This window comes from Ambystoma mexicanum, chromosome 14 (genome assembly GCF_040938575.1).
Source record: "Ambystoma mexicanum isolate Mex_15411 chromosome 14, UKY_AmexF1_1, whole genome shotgun sequence".
NCBI lineage: Eukaryota > Metazoa > Chordata > Amphibia > Caudata > Ambystomatidae > Ambystoma > Ambystoma mexicanum.
Genome location: NC_090940.1, coordinates 203,390,800 through 203,397,573, shown reverse-complemented (window position 1 = coordinate 203,397,573; position 6,774 = coordinate 203,390,800).

Genomic DNA, 6,774 nt, shown 5'->3' with positions numbered 1-6,774 from the left:
GGCCACAGCTGAAAGCCATGGCTAATGGGCCCCATAAAAAGCTAGTAGTGCAACATGGACAGTGGCCAAAGCCGAAGGCCATGGCCACTGGGCATGGCCAAAGGCCATGGCTTGTGGTCCCCAAAGAAATGTTTTGGGGAAACATGTACAGTGGCCACAGCTGAAGGCTATGGCTAGTGGGCCCCAAGGAAACCTATAGATGCAACATGTACAGGGGCCAAGGCCAGTGCGTATGGCCGAAGGCCATGGCTAGCGGGCCCCAAAGAAACCTATTGGTTTAACATGTGCAGTGGTCACGGTTGATGGTTGTGGCCACTGGCCATTGCCAAAGGCCATGGCTAGTGGGCATCAAAAAAACCTATTGGTGCAATTTGTACAGTGGCCAAGGCCGAAGGCCGTCACTATTGGCCATAGCTAAAGGCCATGGCTAGTAGGCCCCAAAAAACCTATTGGTGCAACATGTACAGTGACCATCGCCGAACGCCATTGCCAGTCGACCTCAAAGAAACCTATAGGTGCAATATCTACAGTGACCACGGCCGAAGGCCATGGCTAGTGGGCCCCAAAAACACATATTGGTGCAACATGTACAGTGGCCGCAGCTGAAGGACATGGCTAGCGGGCGCCAAAGAAACCTACTGGTGTATCTGTGCAGGGGCCACGGCTGAAGGCCATGGCTCCTGTGACCCAAAGAAAACTATTGGTTTAACATGTGCAGTGGCTGAGACTGACGGCCGTGGCCACTGGTCATGGCCAAAGGCCATAGCTAGTGGGCCCCCAAAAAAGCTATTGGTGCATAATGAAGATTGGCCAAGGCCAAAGGCCATTGATGCAACATGGACAGTGGCCAAGGCTGAAGGTTATGGCCATTGCCAAAGGTCATGGCTAAAGGGCCCTAAAAACACATATTGGTGCAAAATGTACAGTGGCCAAGGCCAAAGAGCATCACCACTAGTAATAGCTTATATACTACTCTTCATGATAATAATCTCTGCATGCACGTACGGGTGTTCACTGTACACTACATTTAAAGTAACAACGGCAGAATACAATGTACTGTTTAAGTATGAAATATGCACAGCTATGTTATGTAACAAAAGAGAGTTGTCATATTTAAAAATGTAATTAATCAAACCAGTAATATCAGTGATGTCATTAGTGACTTCATCAGTGTTGTAATGTGTGATGTAATTAGTGGCCATGGCTAGTGGGCCCCAAAGAAACCTACTGGTGCATTATGTACAGTGACCAAGGCCAAAGGCCACTGGACATGGCCGTACGCCAGGGCTAGTGGGCCCCAAAGAAACGTATTGGGGCAACATGTACAGTGGCCACAGCTGAAAGCCATGGCTAGTGGGCCCCAATGAAACCTATAGGTGCAACAGGTGCAGGGGCCAAGGCCAGTGCGTATGGCCAAAGACAATGGCTAGTGGGTTCCAAAGAAACCTATTGGTCTAAAATGAGCAGTGGCCACGGATGAAGGTTGTGGCCACTGGCCATTGCCAAAGGCCATGGCTAGTGGGCATCAAAAAAACCTATTGGTGCAATATGTACAGTGGCCAAGGCCGAAGGCTGTCACCACTGGCCATAGCTGAAGGCCATGGCTAGTGGGACGCCAAAGAACCCTATTGGTGCAACTGTGCAGGTGCCACAGCTGAAGGCCATGGCTACTGTGCCCCAAAGAAAACTATTGGTTTAACATTTGCAGTGGCTGAATCCGACTGCCGTGGCCACTGGTCATGGCCAAAGGCCATGGCTAGTGGGTCCCAAAAAAAGATATTGGTGCATAATGGACATTGGCCAAGGACAAAGACGATTGATGCAACATGGACAGTGGCCAAGGCTGAAGGTTGTGGCCACGGCCAAAGGCCATGGCTAGTGGGCCCCAAAGAAAGCTATTAGTGCAGCATGGACATTGCCCAAGGCTGAAGGCCATTGGTGCAACATGCAAAGTGGCCAAAGCTGAAGGTTGTGGCCATGGGCCATTGCCAAAGGCCATGGCTAGTGAACCCCAAAGAAACCTATTGGTATAACATACACAGTGGCCACGGCTGAAGGCCATGGCTAGTGAGCCCCAAAAAGACGTATTGGTGCAATATGTACAGTGGCGAAGGCTGAAGGCCATTGCCACTGGCCATAGCTGAAGGCCATGGCTAGTGGACCCAAAAAAACCTGTTGGTGCAACATGTACATTGACCATAGCCAGCTGAAAGTCATAGCTAGTGGGCGCCAAAGAAAGCTATTGGTGCAACATGTACAGTGGTCACAGCTGAAGGCCATGTCTAGTGGGCCCCAAAGAAACATATGTGTGCAACATGTACAGTGGCCACAGCTGACGACCATGTCTAATGGGCCCCAAAGAAACCTATTGGTGCAAAATGTGCAGTGGCCATGGCTGAAGGCCATGGTTAGTGGACCCCTAAGAAACGCATTGGTGCAACATGTACACTGGCCACCGCTGAAGGCCATTGCTAATGGGCCCCAAGGAAACGTATGGGTGCAACATGTACACTGGTAATGGCAGAAGGAGATGTCTAGTGGGCCCCAAAGAAACGTATTGGTACAACATGTACAGTCGCTACAGCGGAAGGCCATGGCTAGTGGGCCCCAAAGAAACATATTAGTACAGTATGTGCAGGGGCCACATACGAAGGCCATGGCTAATGTGCCGCAAAGAAACCTTTTGGCGTAACATGTGCAGTGGCCGACGGCCGTGGCCACTGGGCATGGCCAAAGGCCATGGCTAGTGGCCCCAAAGAAAGCTATTGATGCAGCATGGACATTGGCTGAGGCCGAAGGCCATTGGTGCAACATGGACCGTGGCTAATGCTGGAAGTTGTGGCCACTGGCCATTGCCAAAGACTATGGCTAGTGGGACCCAAAAAAAACGATTGCTGCAATATGTACAGTGGCCAAAACCGTCGCCACTGGTCATAGCTGAAGGCAGTTGCTAGTGGGCCCCAAAGAAAGCTATTTTAAATAAAATAGTTATTTTATAAAACGCTTAATACCAACGAGTGGTTTCTAAGTGTAGGATCCGGTTTCGAATCTGGGTTGGGCTGCGTTGTCTTGCTTCCAATACAAACGCGTTTCCCCCTGAGCTATCCTTCCTCCCAAAACACTGGTGTAACATGTAAATTGGCCATGGCCGAAGGCTATGACTAGTGTGCCCCATAAACCCTACTGGTGCAATATGTTCAGTGGCCATGGCCGAAGGTCGTCCCAGCTAGCCATAGCTGAAGGACATTGCTATTGGGTCCCAAAGAAACCTATTGTTGCAACATGTACAGTGTCCACGGTCGAACGCCATGGCTAGAGGGCCCCAAAGAAACGTATTGGTGCAGAATGTACAGTGGCCACACCCGAAGGCCATGGCTACTGTGCCCCAAAGAAAACTATTGGTGTAACGTGTGCCAAATGCTATGGCTAGTGGGCCCCAAAATAACCTATTGGTGCAATGTGTACAGTGGCCAAGGCGAAAGGCCGTCGCCACTGGCCACAGCCGAAGGCCACGGCTAGTGGGCCCCCAAGAAAACTATTGATGCGACATGTGCAGTGGCCTTGGCTAATGGGCCGCAAAGAAGACTATTGATGTAACATGTACAGTACCAAGGCCGATGGCCATGGCCACTGTTCATGGCCAAAGGTCATGGCTAGTGGGCCCCAAAGAAAGCTATTGGTGCAACATGTACAGTGGCCACGGCTGAAGACCATATCTAGTGGGCCCCAAAGAAACCTTTTGGTGCAAAATGTGCAGTGGCCACAGCTGAAGGTCATTGCTAGTGGGCCCCAAAGAAACGTATTGGTACAACATGTACAGTGGCCACAGATGAAGGCCATGGCTAGTGGGCCCCAAAGAACCCTATTGGTGCAGCATGTGCAGGGGCCACGGCCGAAAAGCCATGGCCATTGGTCATGGCCAAAGGCCATGGCTACTGTGCCCCAAAGAAACCTATTGGCGTAACATGTGTAGTGGCCGCGGCCAACGCCCATGGCCACTGGTCATGGCCAAAGGCCACGGCTAGTGGGCCCAAAGAAACTTATTGGTGCAACATGTACAGTGGCCACGGCTGAAGGCAATGTCTAGTGGGCCCCAAAGAAACTTATTGGTACAACATGTACAGTGGCCACAGCTAAAGGCGATGTCTACTGGCCCCAAAGAAACATACTGGTGCAAAATGTACAGTGGCCATGGCTGAAGGCAATGTTTAGTGGCCCCAACAAAACTTATTGGTAAAACATGTACAGTGGCCACAGCTGAAGGCCAGGGCTAGTGGGCCCCAAAGATATCTATTGGTGCAGCATGTGCAGGGGCCACGACCGAAGACCATGGCCACGGGTCATGGCCAAAGGCCATGGCTATTGTGCCCCAAAGAAACCTATGGCATAACATGTCCCAAGGCCGACAGCCATGGCCACTGGCCATGGCCAAAGGCCATGGCTAGTGGGCCCCAAAGAAAGCTATTGGTGTAGCATGAACAGTGGCCAAGGCTGAAGGTTGTGGCCACTGGCCATTGCCATAACCATGGATAGTGGGCCCCCCAAAAAACTATTGGTACAATATGTACAGTGGCCAAGGCCGAATGCCGTCACCACTGTTCATAGCTGAAGGCCATGGCTATTAGACCCCAAAGAAAGCTAGTTTAATTAAACTTGTTCTTTTATAATGCGCTTAATACCAACACGTGGTTTCAAAGCGTGGGATTGGGATCCAAACCTATGTTGCGCTGCGTTGTCTTGCTTCCAAGGCAAATACATTTCCCATTGAGCTATCTTTCCTCCCCAAACATTGGTGTAACATGTACAGTGGCCATGGCCAAAGGCCATGACTAGTCGACTCCAAAAACCCTATTGGTGCAATATGTACAATGGCCAAGGCCGAAGGCTGTCGCCACTAGCCATAGCTGAAGGACATTGCTAGTGGGCCCCAAATAAACCTATTGTTGCCACATATATAGTGTCCATGGTCAAAGGCCATGGCTAGTGTGCTCTAAAGAAACATATTGGTGCAACATGTGCAGTGGCCACACACAAAGGCCATGGCTACTGTGCCCCAAAGAAAACTACTAGTGTAACAAAGGCCAAGGTCAAAGGCCGTCGCCACTGGCCATAGCTGAAGGCCATGGCTAGTGTTCCCCAATGAAACCTATTGGTGTAATATGTGCAGCGGCCATGGGCGAAGGCCATTGCTAGTGGGCCCCAAGGAAAACTATTGATGCAACATGTACAGTGGCCATGGCTAATGGGCTGCAAAGAAATCTATTGATGTAACATGTCCTCTGACCTGAAAACAAACAGTTCTTCATCACCCTATCCCTAGAATACAAACAAGCCATTCTACAATCAGAAAGCAACTCCTTCAATGACACAATAGCACAATCCACCTCAGGCTCAATAGAGCTCTTTATGATCATACGCGAATTCGAATCCCCAGCCCCCGCTCCGGACCACTGTATCAAAGATCTACCATGGTGCAAAAACAATCAAGAAGCTCTCCTCAACAAAATATCTACTCTCCAAACTAAAATGAACACCAAAATAATATAACTAGCCTCAGCTGTCAGGACTCAAGATACGCAACCCACATCATCCAATCCCATACCTAAATTTGAATTCACCCCGATTACCATCACGAAAGCCATCTCCTGAAACCCTCTAGATATCAAGGATACACATGCCCAGATCCCCTCATTAAAGACTGCGTGGCTGAACTGGCCCCGTTCATCACAACCCTGATTAACAAATCATTTGCCACCAACAACGTACCAGGAAATGTCAAAGAAGCATGGGTACTTCCACTTCTCAAAAAACCTACTCTGGATCCCACATTCCCACAAACTATCGACCCATCCAAACCATCCCCTTCCTCATGAAAATACTGGGTAGAGTTGCCTATGTGCAAATACAAAACTATCTTGAATTGCATAACCTCCTTGGCCTCCGCCAATCAGGTTTCCGGCCGGGCCACGGAACGGAAACCACCCTCCTTGATCCTAAAATCCAAATGGATGAGATTAAAGACAAGGGCAACCTGGTCATACTTCTCCTACTAGATCTCTCGGCAGCTTTTGACCTGGTAAACCACAGTATACTCTGCAAACATCTAACCTCAGCTGCTAATTTCTCAACCAATGCTATAAAATGGATCAAATCCTTCCTATTCAATCGCACCATGAGAGTATTCTCAACAACTGCAGCGGCCCCAACAGCCCCAGTAACATGTGGAGTCCCCCAAGGGCTCCTATGTATCCCCAAAACTGTACAACGTCTTCACTAAGCCACTCTTTGACCTCTTAGACAACTTGGGGGTCACCTACACTAATTACGCGGACGACACCCAAATACTCCTTCCCATTACTGGCAACTACGCTGCTGACTCTAATTGTCCCGGGAGGATAGCTCAGCGGCAACGTGCTTGCCTTGGAAACAAGACAACACGAAGCAACGCAGGTTCGATCCCCGGGTCCGCGCTTAGAAACCTCTGGGCATTAAGCGTGTTATAAATACGCAACTAAGAGACATATTCCTGTAACAGTGCCTCGATGCCCCTGGGATGTGTGAGCGCTTTAAAAATGAGAATAAATGAAATAAATAAATGTCCTGAACAACATATACTCAACCACCCAAGCCTGGATGGCGCAAAACGAGCTTTACCTTAATGACAAAAAAACTGAGCTACTCCTCATCGGCAGTCAAACTCGACTGAACAACCTCTCTGACTCCTATAAATCTTTCACCATCGACAGCAACGTCATAGCTACCGCCAAAAAAAAA